The sequence below is a fragment of the Hippopotamus amphibius genome, chromosome 14 (genome assembly GCF_030028045.1).
Source record: "Hippopotamus amphibius kiboko isolate mHipAmp2 chromosome 14, mHipAmp2.hap2, whole genome shotgun sequence".
NCBI classification, from domain to species: Eukaryota; Metazoa; Chordata; class Mammalia; order Artiodactyla; family Hippopotamidae; genus Hippopotamus; species Hippopotamus amphibius.
The window spans coordinates 24,123,922-24,148,813 of NC_080199.1; the positions used below are offsets into that span (position 1 = coordinate 24,123,922).

Genomic DNA, 24,892 nt, shown 5'->3' on the forward strand with positions numbered 1-24,892 from the left:
GTCCATGGAACTTTGGCAGCATCCCAAGTCATTTGCATAAAACCTTTGTAAACTGAATTGCTTATCATAAAAAGTCAGCTTGGTCTAATGAAAAACTTCGTTATACAAGTAAACAATAGGTAACCTATTAAGTTGTGGTCTTACCATGTGTTCACTGACAGAAAAAAAATCAAGCCAGTAGTTTGCTTACCTTTATGGGAATAAATAAAATTGGCCTGTGATTAAAATGTCCTACAATTATGGTTGCATGCACATTAATTTATGCATGTCAGTTAGACCATGCTTAGAGTACCCTCATTCCTGTTAGGGGGCTCATATCTGTACATATCTAATATCAACCATTGAACTATAAATACATTTTATTTTGAATTCTTATTTGTGTGTGTGTGTGTGAACTAGATAACACTAACAGAATTAAAATGCAGAATGTTTCTCAACTTGGCATTTGAGATATATACTTTCTATAAGGAGATTGAGCAAAAATCCGAAGTGTATGATTTTTTGTCTTTCAAAACATTGTTAGAAAAAAAAACAGGCTTAAAATAAGGCATTTTTTATTACATTTTAATCCAATAATTCTTTATTAAAACATATGCATTTATTGGTTTCAAGCATAAAAGTATGGGTCTTTTTGATTGCATTGTTGCTTTCTACTGAGTGTGATGGACATTTGCACAGATAGTGCAGGGATTAAAAACGGGTATATGGATACACATTTCCTAGGATCCCATTGCCATCTTTGCCTTTTAGTGATTTCTTAAAATATTGGTTAGATTATTTAAATCAGTGCCTCTTTTTCCTCTTCTAAGGTATGTGTATAATGACAATGCCTACAGTTGTTGTGAGGATTAAATGAAATTACTCATAAACATATTAGCATACTTCCCAGCACTAAATAAGTGTTAACTATTATTGTTGTTTGTTATAACATTATTAGTTGTTACAGGAACCAACAAACGTTGAATCCACACTATAAAGTGAAGAATTAGAGAAGGCTACATAGGATTGCAGCAGAGTTTTTTTATTTTCCCCCAGAATAGACATTGTGCAAGACAAGTCGCCTTCATTATGAGCTGATCCTGATTAGTTATAGATTTATAGCACCAATGGTCTGCCATAGGTGAAGTGCTTGCTGGCTTGCAGATTTCACCAGCTATTTTGGCTACTGAAATAAGAAAACGGGAGTGCTTGCCAGAGAGCACTTCCTAGTAATGACTTTTATATAACTCATGCATGTACATTGTTCCAAAAGATCTGGAGGACAGAATAGAGGAGAAACCATACTTTTGTATCTTGCATTTACAATGATGTAAATAATGAAATATTGTAGTGAAATTGTATGGGAAATTGTCATGTTTGAATGTGAAATATTTTGATACAGTAAAGAAATTATAAAGCGGTTCTTAAAACTATATTCATGATGAATATATAATTTGGATATATTTAAAATGTCAGTAGTTAATATTTAGATTTTAAAGTGAAGTTTATTTTTATAGAAAAATACAGGACAATCAACTTAAAATATGAAATGTTAAACTTTAGTGTAAATTACTTAGTTTATCATGCATATAGAACATTACATATGCCTATCACTAATTCATATTATTGCTCTGCTGTATTCTCTATTAATTTTGTCAGTGTATATGTACTTAAAAATTAGAAATGTTATAGTTTCATTGCTACTTAATATATATATATATGTGTTTCTATATTGTGAATGATTTCTGCCATTCCTGAATTTATTCTATTTTAAGCATCCTTTCATACTAAGTTTGAATTCTGTTATTTAAATTTTTTTGGTAAATGCCCCTATTAAAGAAGTATTGTTGTTAATGTGTAATTTTGAAGCCTAAGATTATGACCTTAAAAGTCACATATAAGAAAAAAACTTATTCCTTCTTGAAAAAAAATATTTTGACCATGGGTATTTTGTTTGAGTCCACAAAGATTACTTTTGGTGCATTTGACTTACACTACTATTTACATGACAGAAAGCTGTGTAATAACTTTGGTCTCATATCTGTGGAGATGGATGGCCTGGTGTACATATATGAGCATGTGTGCACATGCACACACATACACGCATACTAACAGAGAGGAAGTGAAAATGTTAAATGTACACGCTGTACATGGAGTATTCAATTTCAATATCAGAGCAGAATAAAGTGCACTCACCATGAATGTCATCCCGAAAACTAATTTTTTTTTTTGCTGCCAATTTCAAAAGACGTTTGCCACATGCATGCAAATAAACTCTTTATTTGTTCTAACTAGTCTATAGTTTCCTTGATGATAGGTAGGAACTAGCTTGTACTACTATTTATATCTCCCAGCAACTGGGCTACTTGTTGACTGATGTTCACATGAAGATTATGATCTGCTACATCTGCCCTTCATTTCAAATAACATTTATTATTGTATCCAAATGTTAGTTATTAGATACTTTTTGCTGGGAGAAAATCCAGTGATTCAGATATTACTGGGAGATTAGATGTTTATAAAATATTCTATATTACTTTGATTGCATATACCAAGGTTCTATTGTTGGGGCAATATTCAGTTGGCATGTGTATTCACAGTCCCTAAACCTGTTTTATCTACTGCTTGCTATTTTCTAAAACCTGAGTGGGTGGATTTGTGGATTTGTTTGCTGTTTAAAATTTTTTTCCCTACACCCCCAGCCATACTCTTGGAGAATGCAGAACAACCCAGCTCTCAGACCCTGAGCATACTGACGGAGGAGCCTGGGGCCACAGTAACTGGAATCTAATCATCCAGAGGGCTCCTGCAGGAAGAACCTTTCAAAAATATATAGGCATGTAAATCCTGATTATTTGAGGAGGCATGTTGTAACTGACCATTAAAGCTGTTCTGTGCTAGCTTAAAAGACTGTGGAAACCTTCTGGCAGTTGTTACAGCAATTACTTCTAGAAGCCTTCATTGTCTGCTAAGAGCAATAGGTGATTCTGAAGTGTTCTGCCCTCTGGAGTTCCTGAATTTGCATTGTTAAGTGTTAGGAAAGTCTGATAAATGTTTTCACAAAACGAAACACTCTGAAATGGGATTTGGTTTGTTTGCTTATTTGTTTGTTTGTTTTAAAACTCTTCTGATTGTGTGATACAAAATAAGAGCTGGATGTCTGCCAACACATGCAGACTATATAAAGAAATTTACACTTTAAGAGGAAGCATAGTCAGTAGACAGATGTATTATTAATATTTTAAAACAATCTATTGCGCTTGTATTAGCAACAGATAATGCAATTTAATAGCAAAAATACTTATACAAGAAGTAAATTTAGGTAAATTCACTGGATAAATTCAAGAAATGCTCAAAATGAGTTGCTTTAGGGATGATAAATATTTAATCATTCTAACCTGATTTTTCTAAAGTGCTGGATGCAATACTGCCTAATTTAGAAGAGGTAGTACTGTGGAGATTTTTACATTTTGTCTCATCTGATTTTATTTTATTTTATTTTATTTTTATTTTTTTTATTTTTTAAGAACTTTTATTGAGATACAGTTAACAAACAATAAACTGAATATATTCAGAGTGTACAATTTGGTTTTTTTTTTCTTATTAGTAATATGTATATGGCAATCCCAGTCTCCCAATTCATTCCCTCCTCTAATCCTCCCTGCTTTCCCCACTTGGTGTCCATATATTTGTTCTCTACATCTGGGTCTCTTTTTCTGCCTTGCAAACCAGTTGATTTGTACCATTTTTCTATATTCCACATATATGTGTTAATATACGATATTTGTTTTTCTCTTTCTGACTCACTTCACTCTGTATGACAGTCTCTAGGTCCATTCATGTCTCTACAAAAGTCCCAGTTTCATTCCTTTTTACAATTGAGTAATATTCCGTTGTATATATGTCCCACATCTTTATCCATTCATCTGTTGAAGGACATTTAGGTTGCTTCCATATCCTGGCTATTGTAAATAGTGCTGCAGTGAACATTGGAGTGCATGCGTCTTTCTGAATTATGGTGTGCTCTGGGTATATGCCCAGCAGTGGGATTGCTGGGTCATATGGTAACTCTATTTTTAGTTTTGCAAGGAACCTCCATACTGTTCTCCATAGTGGCTGTATCAATTTACATTCCCACCAACAGTACAAGAGTGTTCCCTTTTCTCCAAAACCTCTCCAGCATTTACTGTTTGTAGATTTACTGATGATGCCCATTCTAATCGGTGTGAGGTGCTAACTCATTGTAATTTTGATTTGCACTTCTCTAATAGTTAGTGATGTTGAGCAGCTTTTCATGTGCCTCTTGGCCATCCATATGTCTTCTTTGGAGAAATGCCTATTTAGGTCATTTTTTGATTGGGTTATTTGTTTATTTGATATTGAGCTGGATGAACTGTTTTTATATTTTGGAGATTAATCCCTTGTCTGTTGATTCATTTGCAAATATTTTCTCCCATTCTGAGGGTTGTCTTTTCATCTTGCTTATAGTTTCCTTTGCTGTGCAGAAGCTTTGAAGTTTCATTAGGTCCCACATATTTATTTTTGTTTTTATTTCCATTATTCTAGGGGGTGGATCAAAAAAGATCTTACTGTGATTTATGTCAAAAAGTGTTCTTCCTATGTTTTCCTCTAGGAGTTTTATAGTGTCTGGCCTTACATTTAGGTCTTTAATTCATTTTGAGTTTATTTTTGTGTATGGTGTTAGGAAGTGTTCTACTTTCATTCTTTTACATGTAGCTGTCCAGTTTTCCCAGCACCACTTATTGAAGAGGCTGCCTTTTCTCCATTGTATATCCTTGCCTCCTTTGTCATAGATTAGTTGACTGTAGTTTATCTCTGGGCTTTCTATCCTGTTCCATAAATCCGTATTTCTGTTTTCATGCCAGTACCATACTGTCTTGATCACTGTAGCCTTGTAGTATAGTTTGAAGTCAGGAAGCCTGATTCCACTCCATCTTTCCTTCTCAAGATTGCTTTGGCTATTTGGGGTCTTTTGCGTTTCCATACAAATTGTAAAATTTCTTGTTCTAGTTCTGTGAAAAATGCCATTGGTAATTTGATGGGGGTTGCATTGAATCTGTAAATTGCTTTGGGTAGGATAGTCATTTTCACAGTGTTGATACTTCCAATCCAAGAACATGGTATATTTCTCCATCTGTTTGTGTTGTCTTTGATTTCTTTCATTAGTGTCTTATAGTTTTCTGAGTACAGTTGTTTTACCTCCTTGGTTAGGTTTATTCCTAGGTATTTTATTCTTTTTGTTGCAATGGTGGATAGGATTGTTTCTTTAAATTCTCTTTCTAATCTTTCATTGTTAGTGTATACAAATGCAAGATATTTCTGTGTGTTAGTTGTGTATCCTGCAACTTTACCGAATTCATTGATGAGCTCAAGTAGTTTTCTGGTGGCATTTTTAGGATTTTCTATGTATAGTATCATGTCACCTGCAAACAGTGACAGTTTTACTTCTTCTTTTCCAATTTGGATTCCTTTTATTTCTTTCTCTTCTCTGATTGCCATGGCAAGGATTTCCAAAACTATGTTGAATAGTAGTGGCGAGAGTGGACATCCTTGTCTTGTTCCTGATCTTAGAGGGAATGCTTCCAGTTTTTCACCATTGAGAATGATGTTTGCTGTGGGTTTGTTGTATATGGCCTTTATTATGTTGAGGTAGGTTTCCTCTATGCCTATCTTCCGGAGAGTTTTTATCATAAATGGGTGTTGAATTTTGTCAAAAGCTTTTTCTGCATCTATTGAGATGATCATGTAGTTTTTATCCTTCAATTTGTTAATATGGTGTATCACATTGATTGATTTGTGTATATTGAAGAATCCTTGCATTCCAGGGATAAACTCCACTTGATCATGGTGTATGATCCTTTTAGTGTGTTGTTGGATTCTGTTGGCTAGTATTTTGTTGAGGATATTTGCATCTAAATTCATCAGTGATATTGGTCTGTAGTTTTCTTTTTTTGTGGTATCTTTGTCTGGTTTTGGTATCAGGGTGATGGTGGCCTCATAAAATGAGTTTGGGAGTGTTCCTTCCTCTGCAATGTTTTGGAAGAGCTTGAGAAGGTTGGCTGTTATCTCTTCTCTAAATGTTTGATAAAATTCACCTGTGAATCCATCTGGTCCTGGAGTTTTGTTTGTTGGGAGATTTTTAATCACAGTTTCAATTTCTTTCCTTGTGATTGGTGTGTTCATATTTTCTGTGTCTTCCTGATTCAGTCTTGGAAGGTTATGCCTTTCTAAGAATCTGTCCATTTCATCCAAGTTGTCCATTTTATTGGCCAATAGTTGCTTGTAGTAGTCTCTTATGTTGCTTTTTATTTCTGCAGTGTCCGTTGTAACTTCTCCTGTTTCCTTTCTAATTTTATTGATTTGAGTCCTCTCCATCTTTTTCTTGAGTCTTGCTAAAAGTTTATCAATTTTATTTATCTTCTCAAAGAACCAGCTTTTAGTTTTATTGATTCTTGCTATTGTTTTCTTTGTTTCTATTTCATTTATTTCTGCTCTGATCTTTACGTTTTCCATCCTTCTACTAACTTTGGGTTTTGTTTGCTCTTCTTTCTCTAGTTTCTTTAGGTGTAATGTTAGATTGTTTATTTGGGTTTTTTCTTCTTTCTTGAGGTATGATTGTAGTGCTGTAAACGTCCCTCTTAGAAATGCCTTTGCTGCATCCCATAGGTTTTGGATCATTGTGTTTTCATTGTCATTTATCTCTAGGTATTTTTTGATTTCCTCTTTGATTTCTTCAGTGATCTCTTGGTTATTTAGTAGAGGATTGTTTGGCCTCCATGTGTTTGTGTTTTTTAGTTTTTTTCCTGTAATTAATTTCTAATATCATAGCATTGTCATTGGAAAAGATTTTGATACGATTTCAGTTTTCTTAAATTTACCAAAGCTGAATTTGTGACCGAAAATATGATCTATCCTGGAGAATGTTCCATGTGCATTTGAGAAGAATGTGTAATCTGCTGTTGTTGGATATAATGCCCTATAGATATCTATTAAATCAAGCTGGTTTATTGTGTCATTTAAAGATTGTGTTTCCTTATTAATTTTCTATCAGGAAGATCTGTTCATTGGTGTAAGTGGGGTGTTAAAGTCCCCCACTATTACTGTGTTACTGTCATTTTCCTCTTTTATAGTTGTTAGCATCTGCCTTATGTATTGAGGTGCTCCTATATTGGGTGCATATATATTTATAATTGTTATCTCTTCTTCTTGGATGGATCACTTGAGCTTTATGTAATGTCCTTTCTTGTCTCTTGTAACATTTTTTATTTTAACATCTATTTTATCTGATATGAGTATTGCTACTCCAGCTTTTTTTGATTTCTATTTGCATGGAATATCTTTTTCCATCCCCTCACTTTCAATCTGTATGTGTCCTTAGGTGCGAAGTGGGTCTCTTGGAGACAACATACATATGGGTCTTGTTTTTGTATCCATTCAGCCAGTCTGTGACTTTTGGTTGGTGCATTTAGTCCATTTATATTCAAGGTAATTATTGATATGTATGTTCCTATTACCATTTTCTTGTATTGTTTTTGTCTTTGTAGGTCCTTTTCTACTCTTATGTTTCCTGCTTAGAGAAGTTCCTGTAGCATTTGTTGTAGGGTTTGTTTGGTGGTGCTGAAGTCTCTTAGCTGTTGCTTGTCTGTAAAGCTTTTGATTTCTCCATTGAATCTGAATGAGATCCTTGCTGGGTAGAGTATTCTTGGTTGTAGCTTCTTCCCTGTCATCACTTTAAATATATCATGCCACTCCATTCTGGCTTGCAGAGTTTCTGCTGAGAAATCAGCTGTTAACCTTATGGGAGTTCCCTTGTATGTTATTTGTTGTTTTTCCCTTGTTGCTTTCAATAACTTTTCTCTGTCTTTAATTTTTGTCAACTTGACTACTATATGTCTTGGTGTGTTTCTGCTTGGGTTTATCCTGCCTGGGACTCTGTGCTTCCTGGGTGGCTATTTTCTTTCCCATGTTAGGGAATTTTTCAACTAGAACCTCTTTCAAGATTTTCTCGTGTCCTTTCTCTCTGTCTTCTCCTTCTGGGACCCCTATAATGTGAATGTTGGTGCATTTAACATTGTCCCAGATGTCTCTTAGGCTGTCTTCAGTTCTTTTCATTCTTTTTTCTTTATTCTTCTCTGCATCAGTGATTATCACCATTCTGTCTTCCAGGTCACTTATTGGCCCTTCTGCCTCAGTTAATCTGCTATTGGTTCCTTCTAGTGTATTTTTCATTTCTGTTATTGTGTTGCGTATCTCTGTTTGTTTGCTCTTTACTTCTAGTTCTTTGGTAAACTTTTATTGCCACTTTTCTATCTTTCCATCCAGTCTTTTTTCAAAGTCCTGGATCATCTTCACCATCATTATTCTGAATTCTTTTTCTGGAATGGTGCCTATCTCCTCTTCATTTAGTTGTTTTTCTGGGGTTTTATCATGTCCCTTTCCCCTGCCTTTTCATTTTCTGTATCTTTCTGTGGCTGTGGTTTTCAGGTCCACAGAGGGAGATACTGCTGATACTGCTTGATACTGCTGTCTGCCCTCTTGTGGAGGAAGCTCTCATCTGATTTTAATATGAAGCTTTTCCTTAAAACCTTACAGTTCACCATTAATCTGACTTCATTTCTTATGTTTGCTGCTTGAGGATAAATTATACAAAAACTTTTCTTCGCATCTGATGACACTTGTAGATCCCCACCTCCCAAATATAAGTACTTTATTACTACTTGCATAATCATTTCATTTTTTAATATAAATATTAAACAATTAGGGCACTTCCTTATCTTTTAAATTATGTGTTATGCGAATAGTACAAGAAGGTTTTATTTATAATTGTTCATGAGAACAAATCTACCTAATAAATGGTTCATGTGCTATTTTTTGTAATTTTTGTCTTATTCTACTTTTTTTCTGTAATCAGTTAAAGTTTATGAAAGTTTAAATTTTTAATATCTCTGCATTTGATTACTACTTGCATCTGAGTCAGATGTCATTTGATGTCCTTGTTAGTTGATTTGATTTGATGGATTCTGTTAACATGTGTTTTATTTGTGAAATGAAAGAAAAAAATATCTTTATTCTCAGTTTAAATTATGAGTCTTTTGATTTCTAGTATGCTGTTTATCAGTAACATTGCTTGTGTGTGTTTATATTTTCAAAAATTAAAATTTTAATATACTTAAAATTTTAAACACCATATACCAATTCCTTAACAAATATAGGGTCCTTTGTCAATTTTCAGAAACACATGACATCAAGAAACATCTGGCCTTTAGGGAGTTCACCGTCTACTGGAGAAATGTATACAGAAACCAATATGTAAAATGTAATGAATTATGTAATTATAGTTCAACTAACATGAGAAACAAATTTTGAGAATACTGTGGGTTAAAAGTAAATGTTGGTTAGACATTATCATCATTAAAATTGTTTTCCACTAATGTTTGAACCAATAGAAGAGTCAGAATAATGTGTATTCAGCTTAATTCAGCTTTATAAATTTAATGTAGAATAAATTCTTGAGCTGTTATTTTTAGGAAAGAGGCACCCTTGCTTTGAACAGGATTGGAACCATCTAGGATATTATGCAGGGTGAACATCAGGGGATGTGTCAATTGTTGATTACACATATACTTATAAATCATTCTGGAAGGGGCAGAATTTTAGCTTGCATTTTAATTTAATTTGTGATTTATTTTGTAGAGAAGCATGATACTTTGTTGAGGGTACACTAAAATCTTCTTCGTAAGTAATTTAAGGTGAAACTAGCACAGAAGTTCATCAGGAGGTGTTAAAAGTTATCTGTGGATGGGAGCTGAAAAGTAAACGAGTGTGAAAAAAAAGGAGCAAGAGGTGTGGGGAGGGGTGATATGGGTGAAGGGGATTAAGAGGTAAAAATTATGAGTTATGAAACAAGTCACAGGGATGTGATGTACACTTAAGGGAATATAGTCAATATTTCATAATAACTTTGCCTTGTGTACAATCTGTAAAAATATCGAATCACAATGCTGTATACCTGAAACTAATATTATATTGTAAGCCAACTGTACCTCAATTTTAAAAATATAAGAGATATATAGAAAAGAATTTATAGAAATTCATAGTGAGAGAGCAGATATCTCTTCTTTCTCTTCCTACCCCCCTCCATCCCTTCCTCTTCCTTATCCCTCTTTTATCTTCATCTCCATCTCCATCTCCATGTATTTCACCAAATCCAAGATATATAGATCTTGGCTCTTGCTTGATCTTAATAAAAGGCATCAATGAAAGTTTTTATACAACTTTCTAACAATTGTCACCTGGCTGACTGTGATTATAAGACACCATTGACTGTAAAATGCACCATTTTTTCCATGATGTAAAAATGTGACAGAAAGAAAAAAGTGTCTTAGCATTGATGAAAAGCCTGAATGGTAGAGTAGGAATTACTACCCAAGCTCTGAAGGAAAGGCTTTCTAGTCTTTTTACATGCTTCCTGCTTTGTCTGTACCTTCTCTCCATATCTTTATCTAGCTAACTTTTTTGCTCATGTCCTTCAAAAGCTAAAAGAATCAACTTTCCTGAGAAGACTTTCCCTGACCTTTCCGTAAAATTTACATCTGCCTTTCCTTTGCTTTAGAGAAAATGTGCATACCCCTGTGATTGCACTTATCACACCAGGACATGGTGATTTATTTGTCTTAGTGACTTATTCTAAAATAAATTCTTTGAACTTTAAGATACAATGAAAATTGTGTCTCCAAAATCAAGTATCATATATAAGCAGCTTATAATAAAGGATCAATAAATGTTTGTTGGATGAAAATTCAATAAAGCAGCTGACAACTATGGATGTCAAATATTTTTATTACCATTTCACAAAGGAGAAAACTGGAGATTCAGGGAGGCTGAATGATTTGCCTAACAATGGTACCAGGGCTCAAATTTACCTCCTCTGTATTCTAGCCCCCAAATTCTCTCCACTGTTCAAACTCAGTGTTGTGTTTTCCTCTTGCTAATTAGGTGACATCAAGTGATCACGCACCAGATATTGTCTTAGGAACAAATCACGGCAGAGGAGACACCATTTCAAGGATTGATGTTTTGGCAAATTAAGTTGTGTGTGAATGTTGGACAATTATGTCCACAATAGCATGTCAATGAACCTGGGTGTTATTCTATACTAAATGAATGGATTTTCAGAAGTTACTCTTAATGGATTCCATCACGTGAGGTTTATTTTAGAATAGCTTTTGGGCCAAAATGTCAGGTATTGGAATACATTGAGAGCTAGATTTTGGACTTCCTTTACATAATAAACATTAATAATTTTGGAATAATTCTAAATGCCTAATATTACTTGATATATCTCCTGTACTTTATTTGGGCCTTATTTAAAGTGTTTTTAGATTTAAAATTTATGTAAAATTGTAGAAATTTATAAGCAACTCTCCTCTCAGTTTCTCTCCCTGTTTTTAATTAAAATTCTTAGCTCATAGAGTATGTCAATGACATGAAAATCTTATGATTAATATTGTATTCTTGAGCATGCACCAATACCTCTTTGAAAACTCTGATGTTTTCAACTGCATAAAAAACACATGTAAATTACCAGAGAAAAAGTGAATAATTTTGCTTTCATTATGTTTCATATAAATTATAAACATCTTCCATCATAATCACAGGTGCGATCCATGGGAATGTTGCAACATGAGGCTGGCTTGTCTTTTAGAAATTAATATACATGTGCCCATGATACATTTTCCAACATGGATATCCATATTAATATGAGAAATAATATTAATATAAAATTATAGAGTAGCATGAAGAATATTTCAGAAAAATATAGAGTATTTAAAATTTATAATTTTGGAGGTTTTGTGTCTAATATACTGTTTTAAAAAAACTGAGATAGCATTCTTTCTGCAAAATTTGAAAATAGATTATTGCCGTGGAAAACGTATAATCACCAGAACAAGTAATTTGTATCAGTGGCATATTTTTGTATCAATATTTTCATATGTTGACACATTTTTTTCAATTTGTTACATCTAAGAAATCATATCAAGATGAAATGTGTTAATAAAACTGTTAATAAATTTGATCAGAAAAAATATTTTAGATAAATTTTTAAAGTGAAGCTTTACTACTAATTATTTGTCAATAAAGATTTACTCTCCCCTGAAGAATGTTTCTGAAAACTGTGCCAGAATTTAAGTAATAAAAATGAAATCCAATTTTCATTTTTGTACTAGCAAATATGTAGGCCCCCTAGGGATCCATGTATTTTTATTGAATGAATGTAAGTGAAAGGATGTAGCCTTTTCTTGTTTTGGTGAAGTACACATCTGTGATTATAATTTATGTCTTGTAGTGATGGAGCAAAATTTCTCTGGTTATATTCTAGAGGCTGTTAAGGATCCCTTGCCCCTTTCAGAGGAGGCATTAATTAAGAATAAACAGATTAATAAAAGAAGAAACAGAACATGTGAAAAGGCATGTTCAATATATGATCAATGAAATCTAAAGCACTCAAAATGGTGACTAGTTTTATGAATGCTTTATTTGTGCCAAAGGACCATGTCTTTCATGCTCTCAGGTTCAGTGTATATAAGTCAGATTTCATCATTTATTAAACTAGATTGAAATTATGTTTAGCGTAAAGGTTCCATATATTATTTTTTATCAATAATATTTACCTTTAATTATGTAATTTATGTAATTACTTATCATTGAAAATTTTAAACATGTACCTATAACTCATGGCTTTTTGTGACTTATAGGTACGTGAGGTATAGGTAATTTTCATAATTTTCATAATTTATTTTTATTCTACACCACTACTCATTCACTTTCCAGATTTATGCTGGGGTAAAAATCACACAACATTTTATTTCACTCACAAATATTTCAACTGCATCTCTAAGATAAAGATGCATTTTTAATAGTATAACAACAAAATCATTTCACACTTAAAGATTAGCAATAATTCCTTAATGTCCAGTAACCAATGTTCACATTTTCTGATTTTCTCTCAAATTTTTATTGTTTTTAAAATGAAGATTTTATTAATGTTCAAATATAACAATTTGTTGATATGCTTTTTAAGCCTATTTTAACCTATATGTTCCTTATCCTACCACTAGCTCAATCTCTTTTTCTCTCTCTCTTTCTGTGTCTTTTCCTTGCAAAATATCCGATGAAGAATTTGTGCCATTCCCCTGATCTGGACGGTACTGAATGCCCTCTGTGGTGTCATTTTAATCTGTTCCCTGTTTCCCTGAACTTTTTATAGATTGATAGTTTCATTGAAAGGCTGATGTGAGAATCTTGAAAATCCACTAATATAATGAAAAAAAGGAAGGAAAAGTACTGCTGTAAATTTAAGTGTTTTCAAGATGAAAATGAGATGCATAGTTGAATTAACATATATTATAGGTCATAAAACTGAGATCCAGAGATACATCAAAAAGTCATAAAATTTGTAGATGGCACAGTCTCTGATGGAATCCTGGTGTCCTGAATAGGGAGGAGAGGAGTAGAAATGTCAGGATACAGAATATGCCTTGCACCTAACAAATAGCACATATTAGTAAGTAAGTAGCAGTTCTAATCTGAAGATATGTGTCTTTCTTGCTGTAAACTGACCATGTAACATGAGGCAAGTTGTTGATTTTCTGAACCCATGGCAGATATCAGAATGGTTATGGCTTTTTTTTTTTCCCTTAGGAAACGCACAGAGATACAAATATTTAGTCAGATAGCATTTAGTTGGCTGTCAAAGGATGCAGTGAGTTCGTCTGACCTGCCAGGTGCTTGGGTGGAATTTAGCCACTGTCACTCAAATGTGCAGCTTCAGGGTCTCCCCAAGTCAGCAGGAGCCAGAGAACCTCCTGCAGTGGGTTTTTTTGAGCTGCCAGAGAGTCCACAATTGTTAGGTTTGAGGTATACTATGGGAAAAGCTACAGTTCCAGATGCAGGTTTTGTTTCTGTCACTCTTCTCTTATTAAATGTATTTATAACAGGAAAACATCTGTGCTAAATGGTTAGAAACTGTTGTTTAAGGTTGATGGAATTTCTCTTTTGAGATTTTCTATTGAATGAACTTTCCTAGCTGGATAGTCATTCAGAAAGTTGGCCATCTCAATACATATTCACTGCATGAAACTGCCCCATGGAACTCATTTTCCTCCTTTATCAATTAGGAAGGGATGCAAACTGAAATACTCCATGGCCTCTGGTTACAACACCTCTGCTTCTTCACCAAATGAAGACTGTCATGCCAGTGTCACTGAATGCAAAACAAATATGTCAAGGACCCTTGATCTAAAGGTGAACACAAAAAGTCCATTTTCTCCCAATATCTCCCCCAACATCTTTAGATGGTAAGACCAAAAAATTCAATAGTTTATGTTAAGGCATTGCTTCCAGAAAACCCCTGTTAAAATGTAAATATTTGCCTACAGTTCCTTGCCACCACTTATATCACAATAATAGTATAAATTCAGATTTATTGGATATTATAGATTTGATCTCTGAAAATCCAGAAAGTCAAACATGACTGTAAAGTGAGATGCCCTTACCACATGAGTCCTTCCTGTTCACAGGAGATCGGGTCAGGTAATTAGATGGCACAGGACACGTGTGTTAGGTATGTTAGATAAGTTTGCCAACGGCTGGCAACAGTTTTAAAGATAAGATAAAGGATTATTTTCATCAAACTTGCTTACTTTCTATAACATTTTAATTTCAATCCTGGCTTTACCTTTCTAGGATCCCTTGAGTTAATCAGAGCTGACTTCATCAACAGCTTGCTCTGGTTAATTACTGCAGCATTTTAACTGAATGCCCCAAGGTATTGACGTAATCTACCACCTCTTTGAGCCTCAGGACACTAGAAATCTTGGTAGGACTCTGGAGACACGTTTATCAATATCTTAGGTATTTATTATTTTTAAAAACTGCACAAAGTCTATAGATACATGGGTAATGATACTACAGTGTTAAACAATATGATTACCCATAGATATTTTTTTAAAAACTGTAAATCATTTTCCAGCTAATTCTCAGGCCATGTACTTTGAACAACTATTAACACATGCTTTTTACAAGATAATGCTCAAGTGAGTATTTTATGTCACAATCCTTAGAATTTTAACATAAAGCGTAATACTTTAACAGTTTTTTGAAATACTTCATTGGGAAACATAATTCTTGGATGTATCGTGTATACGATATATCCTTAGTCTGGACTCCAGGTCACGTAAACTCGTAGTGTAAAGTCAGCTACCTGTGATCTGTGTGACGTTGGAGAGAAGGCTTGATCACTGGGAGAGATTTTTTAGCCCTGTGTGAGGAAGCAGTTTGCTCCCCTGCTTGTTTATGCAGGTCTGCCGTCCCCCTCACCACCTGCCATTTGCCAGACTCCAGGCTACAGTACCTCAGTGTCATAGCAGAATTAGCAGTTGTCCGATGTCTTGCTTTTAGGCCTTCATACCTGCTATCAAGAGAAGTTTTTTTGTTTCTCTTTTAATTTTTATTGGACTATAGTTGATTTACAATGTTGTCTTACTTTCTGCTCTATAGCAAAGTGAATCAGTTATACATATACATATATCCACTCTTTTTTAAGTTCTTTTCCGAGATAGGCATTACAGAGTATTGAGTAGAGTTCCCTGTGCTACACAGTAGGTCCTTAGTAGTTATCTGTTTTATATATACAAGGAAAGGTTTTTTTTTTTTTTTAATTTTTTTTATTTTTGGGGGTACACCGGGTTCAATCAACTGTTTTTATACACATATCCCCATATTCCCTCCCTTCCTTGATGCCCCCCCCTCGAGTCCCCCCCACCCTCCCTGCCCCAGTCCTCTAAGGCATCTTCCATCCTTGAGTTGGGCTCCCTTTGTTATACAACAACTTCCCACTGACTATTTTACAGTTGGTAGTATATATATGTCTGTGCTACTCTCTTGCTTCTTCTCAGTTTCCCCTTCACCCCCCGCCCCCTCCCATACCTCAAGTTCTCCAGTCCATTCTCTGTATCTGCTTCCTTGTTCTTGTCACTGAGTTCATCAGTACCATTTTTAGATTCCGTATATGTGAGTTAGCATACAATATTTGTCCTTCTCTTTCTGACTTACTTCACTCTGTATGACAGATTGTAGTTCTATCCACCTCATTACATATAGCTCCATCTCATCCCTTTTTAGAGCTGAGTAATATTCCATTGTATATATATGCCATATCTTCTGTTCCTTAAAAAACTACAAATAGAACTACCATATGATCCAGTCATCCCACTCCTGGGCATATACCCAAAGAAAACCATAATCCCAAAAGAAACTTGTACCATAATGTTTATTGCAGCACTCTTTACAATAGCCAGGACATGGAAGCAACCTAAATGCCCATCAACAAATGAATGGATACACAAGGAAAGGTTTTGAAGCAAGATCCTGGAACACTCTTTCCCTTCTCCTGCTCACTTTTTCCTTGGTTGAATGTCACTACATCCTTTCATGCAGTGTAGATGTCACTTCCTTCCTGAAACTTTTCCTGACTCTCTTCTTGGTTACGTGGGGGGTGATTATGTGTGCTCCCCCATCGCTAGGATGCACATAAATCCTCTGTATTCAAATTTAGTCCCAGTTTATATCTGTTTTCCTCGCTAGATTATTAAGAGTGACTTCTTTCACTCTTAAGCATCCCAGTTTGTATAACAAATTATATAGGTGCACTACACAGAGTTCTTTATTTATTCCTATCCTTCCATTTGTAACTTTGAATTGTTACTGTCAATTTATGTGAGTATTTTCTCCAGAAGAATGTAAGAATTTTAGCATCAGGTGAACTGTGTCTTATTTGTCTGAGTATCATCAGCACTCTTAGTAAGTGTCTATCTATTGGGTCTACGTACCTATGTATGCAATCGTATTAAAGATTGCACTTTAAAGACCTAAAACTCTCATACTCTCTGCTAATGGGAATTGAATAATTTTTAAACTCCATACTCATGCTGGAAACCAGGGTCATAAGTGTTATAGATTATACCCCTTCAATTAAAAATAACATGCACACAAATATATAATCATTTACATTGTCTATGCAAATTATCATCTGTTAAATTAAATATTACCAACATTACAAAATACATCTGTAAGATAAATTCAAAAACATCAAAGTAAATGTATACAGTGGTTCTGTTTTTTTTCCTATACCTCATTGATTCATAACATGCTCTTCTTAGAGTGTGACCATTAGACAAATGATCAAAGGAAGTATATAGAAAGATCCTGGTTTTGGTAGAAAAGATACTCTAAATAAAGGATTTGTTACAATGATTATGTTTATTATTCTTAGAAGTTTTAATTTTCCCCCAACCACAAAGTTAAAGAAGGGAGAATAGAAAAAATAGACATACCAGAGCATTTGGTTCCACGAGAAAACAGAAAATGAATCTAGAAATAGTTCTGTCCATGTTATAGAGCTTTCTGCTGCATAGTCCAATGACTTCCTAATTCAGCTCTTGAAATTTTTTTGTTTCTAAGCCCCAAGAGATCATATTCTTTGGAAATGAAAGTGTCAACATGGAATAGAATTACAACTATGCCTGCGTAAATAAGAGTAACAATTCCTTCCATTTACATGGTAATTTAGACACAACCAAAATTCTGTCATATATTCTCTCACTTTTTTCTCTGTAATGACCTCGTGAGACAGAGATGTTATTATTTCTTTTTACAGTATTTTTATTTTGTGATGAAATTGATCTTAGTTTGTGATGTTGCCAGAGGCTTCTCATTCTAAATCCGGTACTCCTTTCATTAATCATTTGCATAAATAGTTATTAATATATTATTATTAATGTAGTCCTGAATAAAAATAAAAGCTTATTAAAAATAAAAGCTTCTCATTTTTCACAATTAAAATGTAGTAATGTAGTTACTATTAGCTACAACCTTTTACTTCAATTCTTTAACACCAGGGGCATTTGTAACATGAGAACAAAGAACTATTACCCTAGGTACAGTGCCAAAAAAGAAATAAAGTCTCTTAATTGAGATCTTCAGAGACTACAGTTGCAGAAATAATAGAAAACATTTTTTTTCTCTTTTTGACCATCCTCTCCATTTTTGTAGATCCAAATCATCATTATATGCCCTAGACAATGAGTAGCACCTCCAGTTCTAAGAATGTAGTATTGGGTTGGGGGAGGGGAAATTGGAGGAATCATGTTTTTCCATTCTCTTGCAAAGTTTATTCTAATCTATTTTCTCATAAGGAAAATTTTAAATGTTTACTTTTTATATGTGCTGAATAAAATGAGAGTCTAAATCTTACTTTATTGGTAATTTTTTTTGCATGGGAGTAGGGATAGATGTCTGTATTGTGAGAAACTTTGTCTCTGATTTGGTTGAGTTAGAGGTGAATATCAAAAACAGAGGGGATTCATCCTACTTTTAAAGTTCAGGTAATTAAACTTAAATAGCCATTCTTAGTTGAGAGTTGATTTTTATCAGAGTTTTCATAACTTTCAAGAGATAAAAATAAAGCCTAATTTAGTATGAACTAATAAATTATCTTGTGATTCTTTAGACCATAGAACACAGAACTGTATTAAATATTGAATGTGTTTTAGAAAAAATAATTATTTTTATTACAGTAAAAATTGATTTATGAAATAACCAGAACCTCATTGAAAGGTAATTTGTAAATTAATGTTGGATATGCAGTCAACTCTCTAGTTCTCATGAGTCATGTCTTAGGTAAATGTTCAATCTTCAGAGACATTTTCTCTGAACCACCCTAAGAAATTCACTATATTCTCCTCAAATCAAGCTCCAGCATTTTCCTTTATAGACCTCATTACTACCTTAAATTGTCCTATTTTTATATTTATCAAATACAGTATTGTATCTTTTCCCTTACTAGAACATAAGCCAAACTACAATATAGACACCATTTATCTTTCCAGGCTTTTATCCCAACATCCTTTATAGAAATCATGCTTCACAGACAAATTGGAATATTGCTTGGTTCTGAAATAGAAACATAGTCTCTTACACATCCTCCATGCTGTCCTCTCCACCTGTGTATTACTTTTCATGTCTCACTATGAGAGCTGTTTAATTTCCAATGCTCATATCAGCTTAGTGTCCTCCTTTATTCATTTTTGATTATTCAGCTGTGTGTAACTTCTTTGTCTTTTGAATAATCATTGCATTTTGAATTTCCATTGGAATGTATCTCCCTACACATTATATTATGACTTTTGTATACTTGCCTAATAATTATGAATTTATAAGGTACTTGATGTCAAATATTATGCTTAATTCCCTTTGTATTTTCTGCTATTTACATTGGTCATAGGTGCTCAAAAATATTTCTTGGTAAATGGCATGTTTAGTTGGCTATTAACAATTTCTCTTTTTTTTTCTTCTCTTTCTGTAGAAATAGATTTAGATAGATGGATAGAAAGATAGATAGATGACAGATAGATAAAATTTCCCTTGCTGAAAAAGATAACAGTCAAAACTTTGGAGTTCACTGTAACAACTTTGAGAAAAAAAGACCCAGAGAGTTTATATATCTTCTTTTTCCTTCGTAACCAGAAAAAATATTGAATGCACACGTATAGTCTTATGATAACACACATGTACTTTTTTATTTTTTTTTGGCCTCTTGGCATGTGGAATCTTAGTTCCCTGACCACAGATGGAAACTGAGCTCCCTGCATTGGAAGTGTGAAATCTTAATCACTGGACTAGCAAGGAAATCCCATAACATATGTCTAAGTATTCTTAAATTAACATCCAGTAATATATTTCCAGTATCCAATCTTAATAAAATATAAAGAAGTGACATTTTTGTCAAGTTTACAGTTTCTCTGTATGGTAAATTGTACCACCAAATGTTTTAACTTGGTTTAATTCTCTATACTAAGATACATCAGAAAATTAACAGGAAAAAGATCTATTGGATCATATTCTTCAGCCTTAAAATTATGAAGTGATGAAAATTGAAATTATTTAGCTGGAGAGAGTCCATTCATAGAAAATTCATCAAAGACTTGCAACTTCTGTTTTATTGACATATTTCCTCTGATTTTTTTTTTTTTTTTGGACCAAAGTATTCATTGTAGTGTTGACTTGGAAGAATAGTGAGCCTTTTTTTTTTTCCCAGAAAAAAATCCTTTAAGGTACTCATATAGTTTCCTAAAAATCCAAAATTATTTATAACAGCTCACTGAAAACTCCTATCATGGGTTGGCATTGAACTCGATAGAAAGAGAGCTATAAATAAAGAAAGATTCGGTTTCCCTGTTCATGGGCAAGATCCACAAGAACTCAGTGCTAACAATTTACCACTATTGTCATCAATTTACCATCATCACCAGCTTTTAACAATTTGTGAAGCATAGTTACCAATTTTAATATTTGGAAGATTAACCCAATTTCCTTAAGAACAACTTTAAAGATATTATTCTTTTCAATGTCTTTATTTTATAAATAAACATCTTAGTCATAAAATCTCTTTCAATGATGAGTATAAACATTGTAAAACACAAATTTAAGTGTTCTGTTTCTGAAAAAATTCTTAGACCAAAATGTGTTGGACATAGAACTTGCAAGAAGTGGGCCTGAATAGTTACTTCTAAAAATAGTTTTTACATATAAAGGGTCACTTCAATTTACCAATATGTGAATATTAGTTTCCCAAAGAATTCAGAATATATAATATATAATTTAGAATCAATATACAATATTTTAAGAAATCTATTGTTCTTTAAATATATATATATATTCATATACATATCCTAATTCTTTAGAGTGCATTGAAGCAAAAAACAATTTACATTTTATGCAAGTTTACTATGGTATTTTGCAGGCCTTTTATATAGTATTTTGTGAAAGGAATTGGAATTGACAGCAACCATAAAGAAAAGAAATCTCCATATAATAGGCATTCACAATATTTAAGCACTGAATCCAAGGAATTTGAAAAAAATGCATTGTCCTTTCTTAGCTCAATTGTTTCTTTCTTCACCTTCTACAGCGGCAAATGTCTGAATGGCAATTAATTTGCTACTTTTCCATTTCACAATATAGTCTTCATTGAATACATGAAAAATGCTCTGCAGCTTTGAACTGACAGAAGAATCCAGCATGACATTTCATTCAGGGAAAGTAATTGGACATTAGTAACAAAATTTCAGGAATTATATTTTATTTATCAATTAACTAAATCAATTATTTATGAATTGGTTAATTATCAATTATTTATCAATTAATTAATTATAATATGAAAACATCTCATTATTATACTTAGATTATGTTTAGACATATTTACAAATACTATATTTGAAATGATTGCTTGTATAGCAATGATAGACATGAATAGCCACAGATTTATATATTTTGTATATCAATATGTTTAAAATAGATATACTGTTTTAACATCTCTACTTTGCATGGAATAAAAAGTAATTATACTGGAATTAGTACTTGTGCTGAATAATATAAATATATATTTTCGTCTAACATATTGCATGCAGATATGTCACCATTTTAGGGCAAGCCAGCTGGATTTGAGAGGAAGTGTGCCATTTCCTTTTTTATTTATGTATCTACAAGAAATACATTAACCCATGGTCAAATTAAAAGGCATATTTGTTCCTTGTCTTTACATTTCAGATACATACTTTACGTAAATTTAGATTTCATAAAAAATCACATGGTAAAGGATATGTGGAACACATTATAATTTTTTCCTTCTAAAATTTCTCATGTTTTTCCTTAGCTGTTCTACATATAGTTCCATCTCACTTTCTCTAAGAGTCCAAGCTTTATTGTGTTTTTCCTAAACTTACTTATATATGGATGTATTAAATGTGGGCTTTAAAAAAGTTTTTTTCCGTAGAACTCTATAATTACGACAGCCTCTCTGGGTTATCAATTATGACAGCTGCACACAGACAGCTGCCATTTCTTCTCCCTTTCTACCATCCTATATTTGTCTCTATATGCCTCCTTACTAACAAAAGTGCTCCTCTTTCTTTTAGATAGTTGTACTTTTTCTTAGTCCTTGATTTATCACTGCTACCTGCTCAAAAACCTTCCCCAGATTATTCATCTCTTCATTTAGTTCTTGCTATGCACCTGAAAAATGTGACATGTGCAGTGTAAAGAATAGAGCCTTCAAAACTGGGAAAGTTAAAATCTGATTCTAATATTCGTGATCTCTTTAGCCTGAACGATTCCCTGTAGTGTGAAAAGTCATTTTTCCTTATCTATAATATTTATTATGCAAAAGTTGCTCTTAACAAAATGAAATACCTGGATAGGTTTATCTTATTAAGCAAGGAAAGAGGAAGGAAGGGAGGGAGGGAGAGAGGGAGAGAGGGAGAGAGGAAGGAAGGAAGAAGCAAGGAAAGAAATCAGGAAAATAAAAAATGTGCAAATAAAACAAAATAAAGTAGAAAACCATTGTCTCTCTTCAGGTCTCTGTGTTAATAAAAAACAAGTAGGCAATTTAAATGTTTATTTTACAATTGAGGTAACAAATATTCTCTACCAATTTTCCAAGATAAGTGAACCTAGTTGGGCTTTTCCTCAATTAAAAAAAATTCAGTTCACTTTTAAGTACATTTTTAATGCTTTTACTGACTGATTTTCATACCTACTAGATTTCTGTTACTTTTCTTATTTTTAAAAATAAGCTCTCTTCCTCAGTTCATTCTCATAATAATGATTATCATATAAGTTTAATAAATAATATTACTTATTTCAAAATTTAAATAATTGTAAGATTTTCAATTTGAGGGTAACTTCAGCATCTAATATGCTCTTGGTTTGTTTAAAAATATAGTCAGTCAATGGAATCAATCCTTACACCACTCATCCTTTAAAGATTTTCATTTTAAATTTATGTGAGTCCATTTTAATTTTTATTAGACTCTGGTTACTGCCAAAAAAGAATAAAAATGTAATGAAAACGTAAGCCAGATTTCTCCTTTCCACACTGTTTACAAAAAATAAGTTTATATTCATATACCTTTTTCATTTTAAAAATTGTATTAATAAACATATTTTTAACTTTTCATTTGTATCAGATGCTGGGCTAGGTTAACAATTGTTTTGCCTTCAAGGAGCTCATATTCTAATAGAGAGAAAAAGTGATTAAAATAAATTAATAATTCAGTATAAAGTAGAGAATCATTGCAAAATTTTATCTAGCCTTGATAGCATGATCAGATTTGATAATTAGGTATATTACTTGTAGCAATGTCTAAAATAGATCTGATACGAATGGAAATATAAAGAACTATTTCAGAGTATGTTATAGCAATTTCTACCAGTAATAGCACTGGCCTGAAGTAAGACAGATATGGGGCTACTCTGAATTGATTAGGGAACTATTAAGAAGATAAAGCCAATAGAATTTAGTAGAATATTTTAATATAATGGTCATAAAGGAGAAACTTCCAGTTTTCTGGCTATCACAATGGCCATTCACTCCCATATAAAATATAAGAAAAAAGATAGATTTATTCATTTTGAAGGAGAGACAGTGAAATCAATTTTGAATGTTAACATTTTTTTTGACCATAGGACATACAAGTGGAGACATTCTAAAGAAAAATAAGTGGAGCTATGTCAACTTAAGAAAGTAGTTTAGATCTATTAAAAAAAATCTAAGAATTCTGATCCAGTCACATTTAAATTCATGTTTTGTTTGTTATATAGTACTTAACCTCACCATGCTTCAACTGGTTCATTCATATCCTAGCAACCTAATGGAGAAAGAATATTAATTTTATTAACACAATTAAAGTGCTTAAAATAATTCTTGCAATGTACGTGCCTAATGAATGTTAGCTAAAACAAACAAAAAAGAAAGTGATGTCTTTATTTAGATATCATCTGCAGTGAAACTTTGTTTTAACTAAGTTGTTCTGGAACCAGATGGTGTTAAAGGAAAGTTCAGCAGCTTGTAAGGAGAAGATTAAAAAATTATAAATTTAGGTGTCTTGTGAGAAGGCCAAATCTTGGACTCAACTAATGGGCAAGAGTTACATAGTAATGAGTGTCTACAATTTGCTCAAAATCATTCAGCAAGTGAACTGAAGGCCAAATATAGTCCATTGGATTCAAAGTCTATCCTACCATACTTTTTAGAAAATTTTGGTTATTTATGATTTTAACCATCTAAAAACTCATGAACAAGCAGGTTTATCAAACCTAAATATTCTTGGAGTCTATTCAGTTCCATTGACCTCTATGTCTATTTTATGCTAATCACACACTGTCTTGATTATTGTAGCTTTAAATGTACCTAGTTTTAATTATCTTAAAAATACAAATAAAAAAGGACATTATATGTACTCCGCCCAATTTAAGTTATATCTGAAAATTATACACATGGCAGAACCCAACTCATCATTCCCTTAAATAACACAAATTTGTTGGCCTTTGTAACGTATGGAATTATGTGGCCACGATGGAAAATTCTGGAATATTCTTATCTTATTAAGTCTGAATAAGATATTAATGTCATCAGGTGACAGGAAAAGTTGACAAGTGAGAAACACAATATAAATTATGTTTGCCATTCAACCAGTATTCATTTCAAATATTTTTTTTAACACAGTATGCGTCACACATGGCTTTGGAGAATCTTCAGAGAACAGGAAGAAAATGTCTCTAGTTCATGGAGGTTAAAATCTAGTAGTAGGGACAGATAAGAAACCCACGAATTAATATAGTTAATTTTAATAATACTAAGTGCTATAAAGAAATAAAATTGGGCACTGTAAAAGGGAGGAAGTGCAAAGGGAAAATTTAAGTATAATGAAGGTTTTTTGAAGAGGTGGCATTTAAGCTGAATGATGAGAAGAAACCACACAAATCAGGGAAAGTA

General features: G+C 32.9%; 1 long non-coding RNA gene across 1 annotated transcript in view; it reads left to right on the forward strand.

Annotated features, from left to right (window-relative positions):
• Positions 1-24,892, forward strand: part of LOC130835533 (uncharacterized) — a 127,564-nt gene that overhangs the window by 9,758 nt on the left and 92,914 nt on the right. The window lies entirely within an intron of this gene.